A 23638-nucleotide genomic window follows, 5' to 3' on the forward strand; every position below is an offset into this window, starting at 1 on the left:
ATTACCTCGAAGTGTTTCGACTTATGAGTACCTTACAAGTAACGTGTGTCGACGTGTGTCAACAATTGCGTAACGTGCCTACAACTTATGGCCAGCGCATGCGGAACATGTGAGTCATACGCTGGCATACGTCTAAAATTTTTGAGCATGTTAAAATTTGTCGACGAGCTCAGCGTACTACGACGTATGCCAGCGTGCTTCAGCGTGCTCTTAACGTATACAAAACTTACTCATAACGTATTCGACGTGTGCCAGTGTTTTAGACAAATTTTTCATACGTCGGCATATGCTGGCTAAATCGTCAAGGTGTGACAGCGGCTTTACGGATGGATAGTCCTTGGGGATAGTGGAGAGTCCTTGGGGGCTTCCGCCATCCGCCAGGAAAGCTGCACAGATCTTTGCTTCGCTTTCTGACAAAGAGAAACTCTAAGTCCTGCCACCTGCAACCGATTCGTCCATCTAAAAGGATGAGAGCTGAGTGAAAACCCAGGACAAACGATTGTTTTCAAACTTCTAACGAAGACTTTTTACGTTAATTTTATAACAGCCGCGGTCTTACCCACGCAATAATTACCATTTCCAAATCAGAGCCGCCGGAAAAACCAAATCCAAAAAATCCAAACCAGACCGATTTGCCAGTGGGGGAAAACAGTGTATTGCAAGAGCGAGGTGGGAAGGACAAGAAGAAAACACACTCATCAGTATTCTTGAAGAGAAGCTATAGCCCCACGCCCATGATAGTTTGACAGCTTATGGGAAAGCAAGGCCCAGTCACTCACCCGCAGTAAGACAGAATTTTTTTTAATGCGTGATGAGGTATTAAGAAACCCTCTCATGTATGGTGGTCATGCATGGTTGCGGCTAGCGGTGGCTCAGTGGTCGCTTCCACTCGACATACTGCATGCTCTGTGGGCCTTTGCTGACCACTGTTTGCACTTCTCAGTGCTCATAGCTCTCTGTCTACATTCTTGATGCATGCACAATCATAAGACACCACAAGGCCACAATTCACTGCACCTCTTCCACAAATGACTTCAACAACCTCACACAAACCAACAACCACAACCACTCTTGCGCTTTTACACTTCCACTCATCGGCTCACCGGAACTTCTTAGGCACGGCCTTTTACAGTTCTCTCGATTGCCCACGCCGGGCACAGACTGGCTGCATGCCAGCCTTTGCGAAGTTTCTTTTGAAGACACTTTCAAACCTCCGAGGCATTCTTTTACCTCCGGTGGGGGCGCTGATGCACAATGCTTAAAAGCTGCTCAAAACATTTGTAAAAATAAACACATAGACAGATTACAAAGGGAAACAATTTAAAGGATCAATAGGGGAGGAATGGTGGGGGATTTACACACATTACAGGGCCACGTTTATCGGCTTCTGAACACACTTTGACACATATCCTATAATTCTACACAGAAACCACACACTTATGCTGGACTTTTATTCATGAAATAACTAGTCTATCTTACTCCCTTTACCCACTATGGCTGTTCCTACAAATGTATCTTCTTCTTCTTCTTCTTCTTTCGGCTGCTCCCGTTCGGGGTCGCCACAGCGGATCATCCGTATGATCTGCATAGTGATTTGGCACATGTTTTACGCCGGATGCCCTTCCTGACACAACCCTGGTCGCCTCTTACGACACAGGGATATGGTACACCTATTTTAACCAGGGTATACACCGGCCCAGTACACTGGTACTCATTTCGCCGACCTCGGAAGGATGACAGGCTGAGTCAACCCCCTGGTGTATTAATTCAGTGGCCCAACGGGGCTTGAACTCAGGACCTTTTGGATCCCAAGCCGCTGCCCTAACCACTGCACCAACACACCAGGCTCCCTGTTCCTACAAATATATATATATATAAAAAAAAAAAAAAAATATATATATATATATATATATATATATATATATATATATATATATATATATATATATATATATATATATATACCAATTCTGTTCTGTTCTTGCATATGGCAGCTTGGCTGACGGGTCGCTATCATTTCTTGGAAGCTCGGCTGTGCCACTGATGCTGTGCCCCTCTACCAGTACATTGGTACTCATTTTGCCAACCTTGGAAGGATGACAGGCTGAGTCAACCCCACCTGCTGTCAATTCAATGAGAACGGGGCTCAAACTCAGGGCCCTAAGATCATATGCCAGCCACCCAAACTACTAAGCCAACACCAGGCTCATATATATACCAATATACAGTACTGTACACAATGAAGGTTATATGAATTTAATAATCAGATGTCCAGACCTCATCCACAGTCTTCAACAGCCTATTCCGGTTTCATTCGGGTTGCTCCAATTGGGCCAGAGCCATGCAGACGTTTATTAACCATCTATGGGTTAACCATCATCATCATTATCGTCACCATACGGGATATTAGATAGTATCCCCGGTCTCTGCTTCAGACCACCATACTGCCCCGTAACAAGACCTCATTCTCAGAATCCTTTGAAACGGGCATGAATGCGGGGAGTAGGAACTCCGACCAGGTGTATTTACAATGAAGAGCATGTACATGTGTGGATTATTATCAATGGCCAATGGGAACCTGTTATTAAAATAATCCATGCTGTCGTTGTCTGCCCGCACACCACCCTCCACCCCTCTTCCACTAACATTCCCACCTCCTCTTTCTTACACCTCACGTAGGATTCTCCAAGAACCCTCAGCATTTTTCCTCAAATTCATGGTGTACCTCGTAGAAACTCCTCTGCATCATGAGACCATGACATCTCATCATGTTAAAGGTGCTTTCTCGACCTGGTTACGAGGGTCATGGGAATCACATGAGCAGAATTCCCGCTTCCTGAATGCGTGCGGGGTCACGGAGTGAATGCGGTTAAAACATTCCCACCAACACTTGCGAAAGTAGATAAACGCTTTCCATATGTTTAGGTGTCATTTTGTTAGAGGTGCAACCATGATATTGGCTACATCGCTCAGCCCTCAAGATTTTATGCAATACGTTCTGAACTGGGGAGGGTCGTTGTTGCTGGAGTAGATCTTTACAGGCCGGTACCGTGGAGAGGTAGGGCACAAGACCAAAAAGCTTGTTTGAACTTGATATTGTATGCAACATAAAAAGTCACGTTGAGCTCACAAGAAATTGCACAAGCTCCAGAGATTTATTTCTTTAACATTGATCTAAGGCTCTCCGAGGAGCTTGTACATAAATAACCTGCAGTACAAAGACAGCAGGAAACGGATTACTACTTATTCGTGTATTACAAGAACATTAGTGACTGTGGACAAATCAACACAATCATAATAATAGGGGATTTGAACCTGTGAAGTTAACCATGAACTCACATTTCGTCATTTCGTATTCAGCATGCGGATGCTGTTGCATCATCGATGGGATTGCAGCAGCTGTGCCACTGATGCAGAATCCCCTGAAGGTTCGGGCAGGAATTTGTAATTTGTTCAAGGTGATGGCGAAACCTCACTTGCTCGTCTCAAATCACACCGTGGGATCTTCTAACGTCCACCAACGAATGCTGGCAGGCAGGACACCCAGTTTAACGTCCATCTGAAGGACGGCACACACGTTGATGAATCACCTGCCTGTGAAATACTGGGATGACAGTTTATAGCCGGGTCGGGATTCGAACCCAGGATAGACAGCTCTGAAGTGATCATGTGCAAACCTCCAGGTTTTCCTGCCGGCCCCATGCATTAAAAATGGGAACGACAAATAGATCAACTTGATTTATGCAGTCAGTACCTCTCATGGTATTTCTCTCAATCGGAATATATGTCTCCAGTGCAGCAATATCATGCCACCCACCTCCTTGGCATAAATGCCCCCTTGGCATAATCTCCTGATTTAATATATTAAACAAAGTATAAACTGTGTGTGGTTGGACATCATCAATAATGTTAGAGAACATGAAAACACATCCGTGCTGGAGAGAACACATTTACGATTTTGTGACACCAACAAACAAGCAAATCTTGAGAATGATGCAAATAACATGATGGGAAAGGTATAAAATGAAAATCTACGTATTTATACTTCGACTGCAGTTTGGCTGTCGGTAATTTGTCGAACTCGGCTACCACGTACGTTGGGACATTTCGGAGAAGAGCGGACGGATCAAGTATGTGCGGAGAAAAACACCTTGATGGAGGTCCAGGTTCTTGAGGAGTCATTCCCTTGTGCTCAAGGTTTCGTCCTGCCATTTCAATTTCTCAATACTTTGCACTTCGCGTTCATCCATAAAACTGTATTTACCACAATACCAGACACAGTGGCATTGTGGTTAGAGCGACTCTTTTGAGTCTGGGAGGTCGCCTGTTCGATTCTGACCCTGGCCAGAAACGTTTGACGCTCAGCATTTAATAGATAGAGCATGGGTCAACCCCGTGGGTTGTCATTAAACTGGTGGTGTGCTGCATGTACAGGATGACGTTCGTGTGATGATCACTTCATCTAATTCAGGGTTCATTAAAGATTGCAGATGTTTACTGCTCCGATTAGTTAATGGAGAGTCTGGACTAACCATCCCACCCGGTAACAAGACCTCATTCTCAGAAACACCATGACATCGATGGGGCTTTTTATAGCTCCTCACTGGACCCTGATGCGGACCTGACCTAAAGATGCACCTCCAGGCTCCGGAATATCTGCTCCATTCAACAGACCATCTTTTGGGAATGAGATTTGCTTTGCTGAAAGGGTCCTGGTTCAATAGAGGTCGAATGATCAATGTGTTGAGGTTTACGTTCATTGACAAATGCAACGCAGAAAGGCGGCTCACTCTGATTTTGTGATCAGCTCTGCGCAGGCTCTGGTTACATGTGCAATGTTTCACAGATCCTGGAATGAGCAGAAAACTGCAATTCTGGTTCTGTGCTAGCAGGGGGCACTGTATTTCAGAGCATACCTTTTTTTGGAGAGGGCGTTGAATCACTGAACTGGGTGATTTTGAGCTTTCCTTCAGTGGGTCTGGCCATCGATAGTCTGATGACCTTGAAAATTTGCACACACATACATCATCACACAATCAACGCGATGGTAAAATCAATTTTTTCACGATATGTTAATTATATATTTTTATGTATTTTATTGTTTTTCCATAATTATTCAGCATGTCAAAGACAACATGTTAAACCCTCAGAATAAATTACAGGCCAATTAATTTACACCATCAGTGTCCGAACACAGAGACATGACAGAAGTTATTAGACACCATGCTTTTTAAAGAATTTATTTATTGAATATTTGAAGAACATTTGATCCATTTTAATACATACACTCGTATTTGGTAGACTTGCCTGGTGTTGGCGCAGTGGTTAGGGCAGCGGCTTAGGATCCAAAAGGTCCTGAGTTCAAACCCCGTTCGGCCACTGAATTAAAACACCAGGGGGTTGACTCAGCCTGTCATCCTTCCGAGGTCGGCGAAATGAGTACCAGTATACTGGGCCGGTGTATACCCCGGTTAAAATAGGTGTACCATATCCCTGTGTCGTAAGAGGCGACCAGGGTTGCGTCAGGAAGGGCATCCGGCGTAAAACATGTGCCAAATCACTATGCGGATCATACGGATGATCCGCTGTGGCGACCCCGAACGGGAGCAGCCGAAAGAAGAAGAAGAAGAGTATTTGTTAGACTTGCCATTTGCAGATTTCAATGCTTTTACTCTTTCGACATAGAACTATTGAGTTCTGAAATTTTCTCTCGTGGGATTTCTGCCCAGGCTTCAGGCAAAAGGTTTAACAATTCTGCCCATGATGTTGCTTTCCTGGACTTTTTCCGCACAGCTCGATTCAATGGGATTCATGTCAGGAGACTGACATGGCCATGGAAGTTGCTTGATCCCATTTCTGTCTGGCCATTCTTTAGTCTTTTTTGCAGGGTGGCATGGAGCTCCATCTTCCATGAACAGTGTTGTTTTTGACCATCTGACCAGTGGAGATGATGAGGAGAAGTCCATCCTTAAGGATAGAAATGTATATCGTCTGAAAAACCACTGTGTTTGACAGTTGGCTGCAATCGGTTCAAAGATAACTCCTGACTGGGAAGTCTCTGGACCCATACATGTCCACTGTCAGAAAATTAAGCAAATTGGGACTCATCTGAAAAAACTAACAGTTTGCCGAAACTCCAAGGGTCTGGTGGCCATCTCATCAGCCCACTTATTTCTCCTTTGAATGCTGGCTGGTCGAAGAGGAGGTTTTCTCCAAGCTGCTCTCCCAGGGTAGCCCAAATGATGAAGGTACCACACGGCAGTGTTTGAGCTAACTTGGACCTCCTCAACAACATCTGCTGCCTTGCAATTAGAAGTTTTCTCAATGGACCGCTTCACAGCTCGAAGACACCTTTCTGAGGACCCAGATCAACCAGAACGGGAAACTGTGGATTCCTTTCCTTCGTTGGTGAATTGCACAATCACCCGATTGACCGGAGAAAGCGGAATGCCAAGGTTCTGAGCTATCTGATGCTGGCTGACTCCACCTTCCAAATGGCCAACAATTCATCCTCTTTAAAAATCGGAAAGTTTGTGTGCTTCCTGGGTTCGAAGCATAGTTAATTGTCATACAAGACTCAGGAACTCGTTTCTGCAAATGAATAGTTGAATATCAGTGCAAATCACTGAGTAAAACTTGCTTTATACAGATGAAGTGAATAAATTTAAGGTGTCTATTTACTTTTGTCATGTCTCTGTACATGTACCCCTTATTCACATGCGTTTGTTGTACATAAACATATTAAAAAATTGCATTTTTTTTGCAAAAAAAAAAAAATTGGAATTGAATGATGTTTGTATGTGATGTGTGATTGAATGGTGTTTGGATGTGACATATGACTGAATGGTGTTTGGATCTGACATATGACTGAATGGTGTTTGGATGTGACATGTGATTGAATGTTGTGTATATGTGACGTGTGGTTGAATGGTGTTTGTATGTGACGTGTGATTGAATGGTATTTGTATGTGACATGTGATTGAATGTTGTGTATATGTGACGTGTGGTTGAATGGTGTTTGTATGTGACGTGTGGTTGAATGGTGTTTGTATGTGACGTGTGGTTGAATGGTGTTTGTATGTGACGTGTGATTGAATGGTGTTTGTATGTGACATGTGATTGAATATTGTGTATATGTGACGTGTGATTGAATGTTGTTTGTATGTGACGTGTGATTGAATGAATGTTGTATGTATGTGACGTGTGATTGAATGAATGTTGTTTGTATGTGACATTGTGATTGAATGGTGTTTGTATGTGACGTGTGATATAATTGTCAGGTCAGGTCAGACTGGATCTGTGACTTGCTACAGGTAACATGTAAACCTGTACTAATCTGTTCCATGGTCGGGTTGTCGGCGACTAAACTGTCTCCGCCACTAAACCGAGCCAACGGCCATCCATATCTCATGCCCGACTGTGTCTGTGGACGTCCTCCTGTGCAGTTGGGTTACTTCTGGTTATAAGGTTGGTGGCAGGATTTGCACTCCGGCCACCGTAAAACCCTTCATTCCGCAAAACGTTCCAAGAGCATAAAAAATATGAAAACCCACTCCGTGGGAGTAACTTTTGCAGAGCAGCTCACCGGATGACGGTACTGGGGCAAAGCCTTTGCGACTCCCAATCTTTGATGATAGGAGGGAAACCACGAGGTAACATTCCTGGGTCAGATTGCGGGAGAGTGTGTCGGGGTGGTGCTCAGGTGTCGTCCATCAGGCAGTGGTTTCCTTGGGTTAACCTGAGGCGGTCCCTTCAGGTGGGTGCCTGGAAAGTCCTATCCCGAAGAGAGGATGATCACCTGTCTCTGTTATGATCTGAGCTCAAGCATTTGTACATCAGTATTGCAGCACTCTCTGAGGTTCGAGGAGCGGATTGCGGCGAGATCATGGTGGGTGGTTACACCTTCTATTGGTCTGGTCGCTCTGATGGTTACCATGCCCAAGGAGTTGCTGTGGCTGTGTTGAATAAGCTGACTCCAATGATAATTGAGGTAAAGGCCCGGTCACACCTTGACGTTTTAGCCAACGTATGCCGATTTTTGAATTTTTTTTCTAAAACGCTGGCACACGTTGAATACGTTATGGGTAAGTTTTGATAACATTGAGAGCACGCTGAAAAACACTGCCATACGTCGTTGTACGTTGGCTTTAAACGTTGTACTTTTCGGTTGTCCTCAAATTTTTTCATGCTTGAAATTTCACGACGTATGCCGGCGTATGACTCACACGTTCCGCTACGCTGGCCACAAGTTGTATGCACGGTCTGCGATCGTTGACAGACGTCAACACATGCTACTTGTAAGTTAATCATAAGTTGAGACACGCCGAGGTAATGTTTAGCGTACCCGAAACTTATTTCTAACCTATGATTAACGTGTTGTTGGCACGTTACGCGATCGTTGCCACACATCGACAGACGTTACTTTTAAGTTACTCATAGGCTGAAAGACGTCGGTATAATGGATCGTCCTTGCGTCAGCGTCCATGGCCACGGCCAGGACACTTATTTGCAGCATTCTTCAAACTTTTCTTCGGCATGACGAGGATGTTCACACTTCGATGTCTAGCTTGGTTTCGATGATTCCAATTGTCCATCGGCAGCGTCTATTTAAAATAGTCGAGTTTGAGCGATTTAACACGTTCAGAAGAAACGCTTCAAATTTCCAAACCCCAGCGTCAAAAAACAAAGGCGAGTGACAGCAATTTAAATCGTTCATTGTAAACAATGAAAATAGCAGAGTGGTACCGTTTAAAAGTCGTTGAGTGTAAAAAAAATCCAATTGTTGAGCGCAAGCGTCTACTTTCAATAGTCGAGTTAGAGCGATTTAACACGTTCAATAGAAACGATTAAAATTTCCGAGCGCCACCGTCAAAAAACAAAGGCGAGTGACAGCAATTTAAATCGTTCATTGTAAACAATGAAAATAGCTGAGTGGTACCGTTTAAAAGTCGTTGAGTGTAAAAAAAATCCAATTGTTGAGCGCAAGCGTCTACTTTCAATAGTGGAGATGCAGCCATTTAAATCGTTGAGTGGCAGCCTATGAACCTACCCGTGGACACGCGGACGCAAGGAGGATCCATCATAACCCACACCCTCCCCCTCACACTCACCTACTACTGCCAACATGAACAAACTACTACTAATACTCATACTAATACTGATACTGATACTGATACTGTTTCTGCTGACATGGACATCGACTCAAAAAGGAACTCGAAAACACTGTTGGGTTCCCCTTTTATGAGCAGCATTTTTATATACCAATTCCCAAAACTGCTGGGAACACGTCTTTATATGGCAGTTGTAAGCTAGAAACACATTCATTTTTTTTTTTTTGTCGACCGGAAGACGTCATTGGAATACGTCTACATACGTCTATGTGTGTTGGGACTACGTAAAAAATTGGTTCAAAGCACGTCAAACATAAGTTAGAAATAAGTTTCGCGTAAAAAAGACATTACCGCGACGTGTTTCGACTTATGAGTAGCTTATAAGTAGCGTTTGTGGACGTGTGTAAGCGTCCACATATCGTGTGTACAACCTATCCCCATCGCATGCGGAACGTGTGTCATACGCCGAGTACGTCGTAAAATTTTGAACATGTTCAAAATTTCTTGACGTATGATAGCGTACTTTAGCATTCTACTCACGTATACCAAACTTACTCATACCGTATTTGACGTGACCCAACGTTTTAGACACATTTTTCTTTGGTCGGCATACGCTGGCAAGATCGCCAAGGTGTGACCGCGATGTTGTCACTTCCATTTCTACGGCAGTTATGATTCGAATCGTTGTGCGTCAGCCTTTTAATAGGCTACGTCACGACATCGTCGGCGATGCGTGCAACGTGCTATGCCGAAGTTAGACTATCGTTGGGCATCGGTTATTTAGGCCAACAACAGGTTCAGCATTCGTTGGTATAAGTTATCTATAACACAACGAAACGTTCTGTGTCCATTACTAATATGTTATGCATACGACCAACTCGTTATGAATACGTCCGAATCTTTAAAAAAAAAACATCAAAAGTTCAACGTCAGCCAGCGTTTTACATACATTTTAATACGTTGCCATCGCTGGCTAAAACGTCAAGGTGTGACCGGGCCTTTACACCCGTCAACGAGCGTATTATAAGATTAAGGATTCGTCACTCCTTGGTGTCATTTCCCTGGTCTCTGTATTTGCTCCGACTGTGGCGAGTGAGCTCACCGTGAAGGACGCATTCTATGCCACGCTCGAGTCTGTGGTTGATCAGTGCCCCAGGTGAGATACATTCTAGTCTTGGGGGATTTCAATGCATCGACTGGAACTGATAGGGATGGTTATGAGACGTGTGTTGGTCCCCATGGGTCTGGAACTGTGAACCAGAATAGCACCAAGTTCCTTGACTTTGCAAGAAGTCATGGACTTGGGTGGCTGGTTCATGGTTTCAGCACCCACAAGCTCATCACTGAACTTGGTATTCCAACTCTGGCGGTGTGGCAAATGAGTTTGACCTTGTGCTCGTAGATGGTCGCTGGAGGATGATCCAGAACTGAAGGGTCCACCGGAGTGTTCGGTTCTTCAATACTGACCACCAGCTTGTTGTAGCAACTCTTAAGTTGCACCTCAAATCCAAGAGAATGGTACCATCCCAGCCCAGGCTGGATGTTGGCAAGCTCAATGATGAGACGGTAGCTGAGGAGTTTGCGAACAGGCTGAGAAGAGATTTGGGGTGTCTGGGTGCTTTGGGTGATCCTGAAGAGTTGTGGATTGTCTTCAAGACCACCATCCTTGATGTTGCCGGTGGATGTCTTGGAACTTACTGGAGGGCAAAGAAGAATTTTGTCTCTCAAGCGACACTGGATATTATTGACCAGAATCGCAGAGCCAGATTGAATGGCAGAGCTGAGCTGTTCAGGGAGCTGAGACGTAAAACGGTACGTGCACTAAGGGTGGACAAGGAGGCCTATGTGCGAGGAATCTGAGGGAGTCGAGCATCACCTGTGGTCAAGTGATTCTTGTCCTGCTTACAAGGAAATTCACACATTGCGTTCCTCCAAGCCTGTCCCTCTGTGTACTGCAGTTAGAGCAGAGGGTGGTAGGCTCTTGACAGAGGAGTCCGAAGTGAAGGCCCGCCGGGCCAGTTACTTTGAGCGGCTGTACCAGGCTGATCAACCAGCTGTCGAGTTGGATGACAGGGGTGTTACAATCCCTATTGCTGATCCTCCAATCAACTGTGGTCCACCTTCGTTTGTGGAAACAGGCTGCGGTGAACCAGTTGAAATGGGGTTCAGCTCCAGGGATCTGTGGCATCCATGCTGAACTTCTCAAGGCTGGTGGAAATGCTGTACTCATGTCGTTGCATGCAGTTCTGTGCCTGCGTGGAACACAGGCATCATTCCAACTGACTGGAAGATTCGCCTTGTTGTCCCTCTCTGGAAAGGGAAGGGTGATCGCCAAGACCGCAACAACTACCGAGGGGTGATGCTGCTCTCAGTGCCGGGCAAGGTCTTTGCTCAGGTAATTCTCGATAGGGTTCGCCACCATCTACTTGAGCACCAGCATCCAGAGCAGTCAGGCTTTACACGAAAGAGGTCACCAATTCACCGTATCCTTGCTCTTCGGGTCCTCACCGAACGCAGATGAGAGTTTCAGCAGGTGCTGCTTGCAGCTTATGTTGATCTCTGTACAACGTTTGATTCAGTGAGTCGGGATGCCCTCTGGAGGATTCTTGGTCTTCGTGGGGTGCCACCAAAACTGATTGATCTGAAGTCTGAACTATACTCTGGTATGGAGAGTGCTGTAAGATGTGGTGGTTCCATCTCTGACTTATTTCCAGTTGTTACTGGAGTTCATCAGGTGTGTGTACTGACCCCCACACTTTTCAGCACTTGTATGGTCTGAGTTCTGGGGAGGATATCAGAGAGATCAAGCTGCGGTGCATCGTTTGAGAAAGTCAAGATCTCTGACATTGATTTCGCAGATGATTCAGTCATCTTTGCAGGGACTCCAGACATCCTTTTGGGGGCCCTTGAGGTCCTGAATGAGTCATAGCCCCTGGGATTACTGGTTTCCTGGGTCAAAACTAAGATCCAGGCTTTCAATGACATCTTGGATGCTGCTGTCCTGTCTGTACCTGTTTGTGGTGAGGATGTTGAGCTCGTGGAGAGGTTCACTTACCTTGGCAGTGATATTCATGTCTCTGCTGGTTGTGAGCCAGAGGTCAATAGACATCTGGGTTCAGCCTGGCGAGTCATGGATTCACTGGATCATGGGGTCTGTCGCTGCCGGTATCTGTGCGAGAGGACAAAAGTCTGAGTCTTCAGGTCCTTGGTGCTTCCAGTCTTGCTCTATGGATGTGAGACTTGGACTCTGACCAGGGATCTGAGATGGAGACTTAATTCCTTTGCTACCAGGTCTCTTCGGAGAATCCTTGGCTATCGCTGGTCGGACTTTCTGTCCAACGAGCGGTTGCTGAGAGACTCAAATGAGATTTGTTGCCTGCATAGTCCGTGAGTGTCAGCTGCAGTTTATGGACATTTGTCTCATTTTCCTGACGCTGATCCTGCTCACCATATTCTCTCAGCGAGGGAGCCTCGTGAGTGGAGGAGGCCAATGGGCCGATCATGTGCCTCGTGGGTGCAGCAGGTTTACCAGCATCTCAAGAAGATCCGGATGGCCTGGGCATCTGCCTGGGGGATGGCCAGACGGAGGCCCCTGGAGTACCGGCGGAAAGTGGATTCAGCGACACGCATGCTCCCATACCTGACCTGACCTGATTGAATGCTGTTTGTATGTGACGTGTGATTGAATGTTATTTTTATGTGACGTGTGATTGAATGTTGTTTGTATGTCATGTGTGATTGAATGCTGTTTGTACGTGACATGTGATTTCACGAGTTTTGTTTGTGATGTTTGATTGAATACAAGTTTTAATAATGATGAGAAAAATGGATTAATTATATCAATAGAGTGTTTATAAGTTCTAGTCTAGTGAACAGAGAATGGGAGTTTCATGTGACAGCCATGATGTGTCAAATTATCTCTTCGTATGTATAACCTTATATTGCGTTGTACTTCATGGAAATAATTCTAATATCTCCAGACCTTGTTTCCTTTAAACAAGTGAGGAGACATGTGACCAACAGCCCATATTGTGTATTATTTAGTGCAGGATTGTGCAATCCCAGTTGAGATGAACACTCTTCAAGACGAACGAACAACAGAATAAATTGATTCATTTTAATAATGACATTTGATTGCACAAAATGGCAGAGACCCAGTGAATTCACATGAGAGGGAATCAAACTTTAGCCTTTTCTTTAAAAAACCCTCTGCCTTAGCCAAAAATTCCTTTGATCGTCATAAGGCAATAAATACTCGAGTAAAAAGATAACGAAAAGCTACATTGAAGGAAATAAAAATGTGAAATGAACAACATGTTGTTTTGATCCCCACAGGGCCTTCAACTCCAGTCGTTGAAAATGATGGCAGGCCTGGACACTTTCCGTGCATCTCACAGTTTATTAGTCAAATTTGAGTGTCTACTTTAACCACCTCATTCTGCTTTTAAAGTTTCTAAAATAAGACTCATGAAAGAGCTTACACACATATTACATGCATTTGGGAAAAGGAAATGTGAATAAATCAGTTTACTTTATATTACTCAGACAATAACAGAAGGAGGCATTAATATACTTCCCCATAAATTATAAGGATATTAGGAGATGATGTACAAATCTCACAAGGATATGAGATTTGAATCTGAGATTCCCACATCATAAGGTAAGTGAAACATTACCTTACCACTTTTAAACTTCCTGTCCCAGTTGTGTACCTGCTGCAGTGATAAACATGCGTCACCATATTGCATTTTCATTCTGCGATGGGTTTCACCGGGATTCACATCCTCACTTCCCAAGAAACGGATGACAACGTTGCTCCTCCCTGGTGCATACTTCAAAGGGAGCCACCATCTTGGAACTGCTCTACTGACGTCATACGCTCAATGTTGCCAGATCAAAAATAGGCAAAACATGACTCTTACCCCGATATATAGCATATGTCGTCTACAACTACGCACATCACATTCTCGAATTTATATCATCATTATCTTGCCAAAACGAAGTTTTTGCAAGATATGTTAGTCAGCTTGTATGTTTGTTTTTTTTGTTTGTAACCACATATCGATCACTCTGCGGAGCACAGTTATCATTGGAAATTTTTGTCACTTCGCATATCAGAGTCCTATAGAGGTCCCTTTCAGCACGTAAAATTTTGAAGGTCAAGGTCAAAGGTCAAGGTCACTTTGTCGCAAATCAGGGGAGTCGACAAAACCCTTATTTTTTGAGTAATTTTGATCGGATCGTCCTCAAACTTCATGGGAATATAGTTCATGGTCTGGTGCTCAGCTGATTAATTTTTGGTGGCGATCAGCCTTGACCTTCATGGTTAGCGCTGGAGGTTGAAAGTTTTTGACCCCAAGGTCAAATTTTGAAATCTTAGTTACCATATCGTGTAATATCTCAAATTGAACACCTCGATGAGTGCTTTCTAGATATGTCAAGCTTGAGACATTATGACGTCATTTGGTGACGTTATGAGGCAAACGCATATTTTTCATGGTTACTCTGTCGAACGATTCTCATCGGAATCTCTCGTAGGCAGATATTCCTCAAGGAGTCGCTCCTGGTGGATAGCAGCTCTGTTCACCTCAGTGTGACCTTAAAGAAGTCACACGTGGTCACCTTTTAGCAAGATACGGGTCAGGGTGACATTGGTTTGTTTTTTTTAAGGTTACTTATTGACTGGCCCTCATATATAATCTTGAATTTTACAAATCTTACAAGGAGTCCTTTGGTTTGTTAAATGCACAGTGATCCTCATGATACCACAACAAGGGTGAAACCAGTCAGCCACTTGTCTCTGGACACCTGATGGGTCACTATATGTGTGTGCTGTTGCCTTGTATGAAGTTTCTCTTTAGCAAACTGCCTCTGATAGTGTAGTTCTTGAGCTGATTGTTCATCCCAAAAACATTGCAGGAAACTTGTAAATATGCAAGAGTTCTTTATTTGTGCCTAAGATTTCTCATAATATCTGATAAAAATATGAAGATAATTCCATTAGATATTGTATGGATTTTTTTTTATAAGATAATATGATTGGGCAGCACAAAACTACAAATCACATGGTGATTAAAATGAGAATTAATAAAAGGTCAGAAAAAAGGTAAAACCTTGAGTGTTTCAATGATGATGTTGGAAGAGGGGTAAGCGACATTGAAGGATCTAAATTTATGAGTAGATCATTGGCCTCTGTATCTTGGCAATAGATGCAAACAATGGTCAGAACCTTGATATTCATGTATCAAAGGGAATCAGCTGAAACACAGGAGTTACCATGATAAGACTAACTGGCATGGTACAAAATGTTGGTACGAGTAAGTACCCAGTAAATGCAGATACTTGGAAAATATGGTTATTTGAAGACACTGGGTATACACAAGGCAGACAGATAGTTGGAAAAGTTACCTCTCCTGAATACAATTTTGACATCTCTAAATATGAGCTTTCCGTTCATCGACATGCTTTGTCTTTTTATTCCCCCTGGAGAATTATTTCTGTCTGTGTAAATGCACCCTCCCCTCTAGTGTTTCCAAGTTGGCTGGCACTCAGTCACCATCATCATTTATCTTTCGATTCCACTCAGTCTTTAATCCCATTCATCTTGTTTGTTTAAATCTTATTGTTGAACTGTTCCATAAACTGCTAACTCTATAAAGAGTTCTTTTTTTTCTGACATGCCAAACACCTAATGGTGATAAACTTCAGAGATAAAATGTTTTTTTGAACAAGCCATTGAAAAACATTTATGGAACAAAGAAGGAACTCTTCAGCTAAGAATATGTTCATCTGACTTTCTTGGGTTGTAAAATATCTTGTCGACTTTAATGTTATATTGTGACCTTGTAACTTAAATCGTGTGATCTTCATACTTAACAAAAATGCAAAATTAAACGTTTGAAGTTTCTACATCCACTACATCGAACACAGTAGTCGTTTAAAATAGTGACTGATCAGTGGCACTGAATGAATATTGTGAGATTGCATTGCATTTCCTCATCTTTGCTTTGGAAGGCAAAACAAAGACTAAGGTTACATAAAGTCCAACCAACAATGGTGCAAGAGTACCTTGGTAGTGTTTTAGCAACTTTAAAAAAAATACAACTTAAGGATCGTACAAGAGTGTGAAGTCTCAGCTGAAATCAAAACCTTAGCCAAATAAAATGCTCGTGGACATTGGTTTCACTCAAATGAGAGCTTATCACCACAACTTAAGATTTACTTCTCAACTGAAGATAATTTATCCCACTCAGTGGCAAAAGTGTGTGTAAATGTTTTGAGGAACATGACTATGCTTTAAGTACTTATCTTCCATTTTCACCATAATCTTGGGCTGGCAGGATTGCTTCGAGGTATGCACATTTGCCTATGAGCTGTGTCTCGTCTGGTTTGAATCTTGGCCCAGGGTGATTAATCTAAACTGTCATCCTGGTATTTGGCAGGCAGGGTGATTCAACATCTGTGCAATCCCTCATTTGGACTTTAAATGAGATGTCCCATCTGTCAGCATTAGTTGGTGAGTGTCAAAGATCCCATGTTGTCCATCGTGAATGCGACTTGCAGCCATGTGCACATATTAAAGAAGAACTATAATGTTTAGATCCCAACGCGATTTAATAAAAGGAAAGACCAAATACTGTATTGGATTCATCAGTTGGAACATGAATAAGTAAAGAGCAAAGATAGAGTCATCAGGAGAGATCTGGATATGATTTGGGTTTCAGCTGCTATTCCTCTCGTGGGGCAACTTAGCTAAATATAGCATAACAATTGTGCATTTTGTGAGAAAAGCACCAAATTTGGCACACTAGTAGCCTAACATATTATGAACAGATTTTGATATTGGGCCATCTCAAAATTTTTGATGGCAGTGGAAAATGGCTGCCACAGCCATCAGCAGCTGAATTTGAGATGGCCCAATATCCAAATCTGTTCATAATATGATAGGCTACTAGTGTGCCAAATTTGGTGCTTTCCTCACAAAATGCACAATTGTTATGCTAAGTTGCCCCACTACTCCCTTCAAACCCATTCAGATGCAACCAAATGAGCCTTCCAAAAAATAAATTGTAAGACTTCACTTCTCCCCAGCCAAGACAGACACATAAAGGAAGATACAAATTAAAGGTAAAGAAGAGATAGAAGAGAAAAAATGAACAAAAGAAAAAGCACGAATGAGAATGAATAAAGAGAAATGTGAAAAAGTAGAAAGAAGTCTGAAAGAAACAAAGAACAAAGATGGCAGGAAGAACATGGATAGATAGATTTCAGAAGTTATTCCACAGGCTCAAAAATGCAGCAAGAGGTACGAGCTACCAGGGGTCCGTCAGCGGGGAAGCACAATCAATACAGCATCAGGATATGGTACAAACATAATCAATAAAATACCAAATGCTGCTTTGGAGTCACTGGAAGGAACCTGAAGAAGCAAAGATGGAGTCATCAGGAGGAACCTGGATAGGATTCTGGTTTCAGCTGCAACTCCTCGACTACCTTAAAACCCACCCAGAAGCAGCCATGTCAGCCTTACAATTTTCTTGGTGTTGTAAGAATTCACTTCTCTTGGGGTGAAAGTGAACAGCATTTTTGCCATCACACCTTTGCCACAAGATGCATGAAGGATCTCCCAATATACTGTTATGTGACCGTGGGTCGAGTTTGCCACAGGTTATTGGGAAGGCTAAGCCATGTACTTTACAATAGGTAGAAGAAGCAAAATGACACCATCTATTTGGGTGCCATGCCCCTAATCATGGAACCAATTGGACAGTTCCGATGGTGGAATGAATTATATAGAACGGAACAGGAGTCAAAATGGACATGTGGACATCAGATCACAGGACAACATCTGATGACAAAAATAGATGTTTCTTACAATTAGAAAATAGCTGATCAAAACAAAAAAAGGAATTGCAACAGTATCAAGGAAACCAAGTCTTAACCTTAACATTCCTTATCTTAAGCTTATTTAATTAAGCACACTACTTAACCATACAAGTCTAGCAGCAGGATTAAAAATGATGGAAGGTTCATAAATGTCCTTCATATGTTGTGCGCTGATGAAATGGACTTGTATGTTGTGCACTGCAATATCGATCTGCAGAATGGACCGAAAAATGTTAGAAAAATATAATGAATCCCACTGCGGTTGTTTGGGAGGGTGGTGTTGATCAGCTGTGAATGCCTGGCTATAGAAGAACAAAGATGATACAGATGATGAAGGACGAAATATGTGACAGCATCTATGCCTCGATAGACATCTGTGGTACAGAAAAGTTATCTGGTGAATTATTTTCACAATCACATAGCAGGAAGAAGGTGGCATGTGGCATGATGTGGGTCAAAATTAAGGGGTCAACAACATAATGTCTTCCTAAATGCCCACAGCTTTAAAGACAAAATTGCACCCATCCATCGGGACTATACTCGATACAGAGCATCAGTGCTGCCTAAGCAGTCTCCTGGGCTATTGGGAACAATCCTGGACAGGTCACCACTCGACACAGGACACCAACAAGCTGGTACTCATTTTGCCAACCTCAGAAGGATAACAGGCTGAGTCAACCCCACCTGGTATTAATTCAACAGCCAAACAGAATATGAACAGGATCCTTGGATCCCAAGCCCACCACCCTCGTCATTAAGCAAACACCGGGCATAAAGTTGCATGTTGCTGTCGGAACTCACCTTCAAATGAAGGAGCTTCGGCTCTGGACTGCAAGATAGCCCTTTCAGCTGACAGCCCATCATACCCGTGTCATTTCAAGTGATGCAACATGATTCATGTATCTCTATCTGTGGCCAGCTCAGCATATCTTTCCACGAGTGACCTTGGCCATTGTTCAGCTGGTTCAAGCCTCCGGAGATCTAAATTCTGATCGAAGCTTTGCCTCTGCAGCATTTGCCAAGCATTGTAACCACATTTTTTGTAGTCCATTTCTGAGAGTCCCACATCACCACAATGTCTGCATGCCACCTGCCTGCTGCATCTCTAAAATCAAAACTATGCTGCAACCCTAAATTAAACAATTATTGTCAACCTCAGCCTTACAAAATTACAAACTCCATTAAATAATAGAGTATCAAGCATCCTATTTCTATTTCTTCGATTGTATGCAGCAGAAGGCTGCAGGTAGCATCACTGACTGAGGACGCGTCGAAGCTGCCGATGCAATTCCCTCTGCTGGTTAGGGCAGGAATTTGTAATTTGTTCATGATTCATGGTGCTTCCCTACTCTTCACGAAGCACACCATGGGATCTCCAACATCTACCAACGAATGCTGGCAGACAGGGCACCCGTTGGGACCAACGTCCATCTGATGATTGATGAATCACCCTGCCTGTGAAACACTGGGACGACAATTTGTAGCTGGGTCGGGATTCAAACCCAGGTGAGACAGCTTAGAGGTGAGTGTGCACACCTCGAGGCCATCCTGTCAGCCCCCTATTTCTACTTAACAGAGTAAACAACAAGAGGCAATAAAAAACAATTAAACCCTTTTTTGCCAACAGGGAATATAAATATTTTAATTCAGCTGGTTCGATGCCAAAAGAGAATCGCCTTCAAATGCAGAACTTAGAGGTGCATGCCAAGCTTTGCCTCTCTCCCTGCCAAGGGATCCAACCGACATACACCAGGTCAGGTCAGGTATGGGAGCATGTGCCAGAACAGCGCGTCGCTGCGTCCACTTTCCGCCGGTACTCCAGGGGCCTCCGTCTGGCCATCCCCCAGGCAGATGCCAGGCCCATCCCCATCTCCTTGAGATGATGGTCAACCTGCTGTAACCATGAGGCACGTGGTCGGCCCACTGGCCTCCTCCACTCATGAGACTCCCTCGCTGAGAGAATCTGGTGAGCAGGATCAGCGTCAGGAAAACGAGCCACATGTCCATACAGCCGCAGCTGACGCTCACGGACTATGCAGGTAACAAATCTCATCCGAGTCTCTCTCAGCAATCGCTCGTTGGACACAAAATCCGACCAGCGATAGCCAAGGATTCTCCGAAGAGACCTGGTACCAAAGGAATTAAGTCTCCGTCTCAGATCCTTGGTCAAAGTCCAAGTCTCGCACCCATAGAGCAAGACTGGAAGTACCAAGGACCTGAAGACTCGGACTTTCGTCCTCCCGCACAGGTACCGGCAGCGCCACACCCCATGATCCAGTGAATCCATGACTCCCCAGGCCCGACCCAGACGTCTATTGACCTCCGGCTCACAACCTGCGGAGACATGAATATCACTGCCAAGGTAAGTGAATCTATCCACGACCTCAACATCCTCACCACAAACAGACACAGACAGGACAGCAGCATCCAAGATGTCACCGAAAGCCTGGATCTTTGTTTTGACCCAAGAAATCCGTAATCCCAACGGCTCCGACTCCTCATTCAGCACCTCGAGGGCCCCCAAGAGGATGTCTAAAGTCTCCGCAAAGATGACTGCATCATCTGCAAAATCAAGGTCTGAGATCTTGACATTGCCAAACGATGCACCGCAGCTGATCTCTCCGACATCCTCCCAAAAATCCAGTCCATACAAGTGCTGAAAAGTGTGGGGGCAAGTACACATCCCTGACGAACTCCAGTAACAACTGGAAATAAGTCAGAGGCGGTACCACCACACTTCACAGCACTCTCAGTACCAGAGTAGAGTTCAGACATCAGATCGATCAGTTTCGGTGGCACCCCACGAAGACCAAGAATCCTCCAGAGGACATCCCGATTCACTGAATCGAACGCTTTACAGAGATCAACATAGGCTGCAAGCAGCCCCTGCCGAAACTCTCGTCTGCGTTCGGTGAGTACACGAAGTGCAAGGATACGGTCAATCGTTGACCTCTTTGGTGTAAAGCCTGACTGCTCTGGACGCTGGTGCTCAAGCAGATGGTGGCGAACCCTATCAAGAATTATCCGAGCAAAGACCTTGCCCGGCACTGAGAGCAGCGTCACCCCTCGGTAGTTGTTGCAGTCTTGGCGATCACCCTTCCCTTTCCAGAGAGGGACAACAAGGCCCCTCTTCCAGTCAGTTGGGATGATGCCTGTGTTCCAGGCAGAGCACAAAACTGCATGCAACGACACGAGTGCAGCATTTCCACCAGCCTTGAGAAGTTCGGCATGGATGCCACAGATCCCTGGAGCTTTGCCCCGTTTCAACTGGTTCACCGCAGCCCGTGTTTCCACAAGCGATGGTGGACCACAGTTGATTCGAGGGTCAGCAACAGGGATTGTAACACCCTTGACGTCCAACTCGACAGCTGGGGGATCACCCTGGTACAACCGCTCGAAGTAACCGGCCCAGCGGGCCTTCACTTCAGACTCCTCTGTCAAGAGCCTACCACTCTCTGCTCGAACTGCAGTGCTCCGAGGGATGGGCTTGGATGAACGTAATGCGCGAATTCCCCTGTAAGCGGGACGAGAATCACCTGTCCACAGGTGATGCTCTACCCCCTCACAGATTCCTCGCACATAGGCCTCCTTGTCCACCCTCAGTGCACGTACAGTTTTACGCCTCAGCTCCCTGAACAGCTCAGCTCTGCCATTCAGCCTGGCCCTGCGACTCTGGTCAATGGTATCCAGTGTCCCTTGAGAGACAAAATTCTTCTTTGCCCTGCGGTGAACTCCAAGGCATCCACCGGCAACATCAAGGACGGTGGTCTTGAAGGTGTTCCACAACTCTTCAGGACCCCCAAAGCACCCAGACCCCCAAGTGTCCACTCAGCCTGTTCGCAAACTCCTCAGCTACTCTCTCATCCCTGAGCTTGGCAACATCCAGCCTAGGCTGGGATGGTACCATTCTCCAGGATTTAAGGTGCAGCTTTAGAGTTGCTACAACAAGCCTGTGGTCAGTATTGAGGAACTGAGCACTCCGGTAGACCCTGCAGTTCTGGATCATCCTCCAGCGACCGTCAATGAGGACATGGTCAATCTCCTTTGCCACACCGCCAGCGTTGGAATACCAAGTCCAGCGATGAGCTTGCGGGCGCTGAAACCATGAACCAGCCACCCTAAGTCCATGACTTCTGCAAAGTCAAGGAACTTAGTGCTATTCTGGTTCATAGTTCCTGACCCATGGTGAGCAACACACACCTCATAACCGACCCTATCAGTTCCAGTCGATGCATTGAAATCCCCAAGACTAGAAGTGTATCTCGTCTGGGGCACTGATCAACCACAGACTCGAGTGTGGCGTAGAATGTGTCCTTCACGGTAACATCACTCGCCTCAGTCGGAGCATAAATAGAGACCAGGGAAATGACACCTAAGGAGTGACGAATCCTTAATCTCATAATACGCTCGTTGACCGGTGTTACCTCAATTATCATTGGGGTCAGCTTATTGGACACAGCTACAGCAACTCCTTGGGTATGGTAACTCATCAGAGCGACCAGACCAATAGTAGGTGTAACCACCCACCATTATCTCGCCGCAATCCGGTCTCCGAACTTCAGAGAGAGCTGCAACCCCGATGTCCAAACGCTTGAGCTCAGATGATAACAGAGACAGGTGATCATCCTCTCTTAGGGATAGGACATTCCAGGCACCCACCCGAAGGGACCGCCTCAGGTTAACCCAAGGAGACCGCCGTCTGGTGGACGACACCTCAGCACCACTCCGACACACTCTCCCGCAATCTGACCCAGGGATGTTACCCCGTGGTTTCCCTCCTATCAAAGATTGGGGGTCCCGAAGGCTTTGCCCCAATCCCATCATCCGGTGAGCTGCCCTGCGAAGGGAAGCTGCACAGGAGGTACTCCCACGGAGTGGGTTTTCAGATTTTTTTGCGTTTTTGCGTTTTGCGGAATGAAGCGTTTTACGGTGGCTGGAGTGCAAATCCTGCCACCAACCTCCTAATAAGAAGTAGCCCAACTGCAGGAGGACGTCCGCAGACACAGTTGGGCACTAGATATGGATGGCCGTTGGCTCACAATTAGCTCCTCCGCCCTTTGACAGGTTTTGTTTTTAATCCTGCTGGGTGTCCATATCCAAACACCCTCCTCACCAGAAAACCTGGTGGGGGAGACGGTTTAGTCGCCGACAACCCGACCATGGAACAGGTTAGTACAGGTTTACATGGTACCTGTAGCAGGTCACAGATCGAACCTGACCTGACGAAAGAAGTGTTGTTATTTCATGTTTTAACATCAATTTGACTACCGTAAACTGGGGTGAATCGGGACAAAAACCAGAAGTCTTTTGAAACTTGATATTCCAACATTAATGTAATTTCTTATTTTTTTATCAGGTTGAAACAAAATTTCCAGTGTTTAAAGGAGGGTTCAGCGGAGGTGGAACAATAAATATGGCGGCCTGGATTCAGGAATTTACATTTTCCTTTAAACTACAACTGGTTGCGAGGTAATGCTAACACGCCGCTCTTCTTTGGTGGTGCATCTTTATTTTTCTACCTGGCCTAGTTACCCGCTCCTGCACAATGGTCTTGTGAAGAGGTTTCCTTGTTTGAGGACGAGGTGAAGGTATTGCCAGTTTTGCGTCTTCCTCTTTTTCTTTCTTCACCCCTTACCTATAGT

General features: G+C 44.8%; 1 long non-coding RNA gene across 3 annotated transcripts in view; it reads right to left on the reverse strand.

The window, feature by feature from the left end:
- Positions 1-23638, reverse strand: part of LOC147030275 (uncharacterized) — a 156416-nt gene that overhangs the window by 99185 nt on the left and 33593 nt on the right. Inside the window, exon 5 of one of the 3 annotated variants that reach the window (XR_015056286.1) lies at positions 12768-15368. The exons of the other annotated variants lie outside the window; for them this stretch is intronic. This is a non-coding gene — a long non-coding RNA (uncharacterized LOC147030275). Of the gene's footprint in view, positions 1-12767; positions 15369-23638 lie in introns of those variants that run through there. 3 annotated transcript variants of the gene reach the window in all.

This window comes from Eptatretus burgeri, chromosome 3 (assembly GCF_056783735.1).
Source record: "Eptatretus burgeri isolate ZD-2024b chromosome 3, Ebu_testis_v1, whole genome shotgun sequence".
In the NCBI taxonomy this organism is placed as follows: domain Eukaryota; kingdom Metazoa; phylum Chordata; class Myxini; order Myxiniformes; family Myxinidae; genus Eptatretus; species Eptatretus burgeri.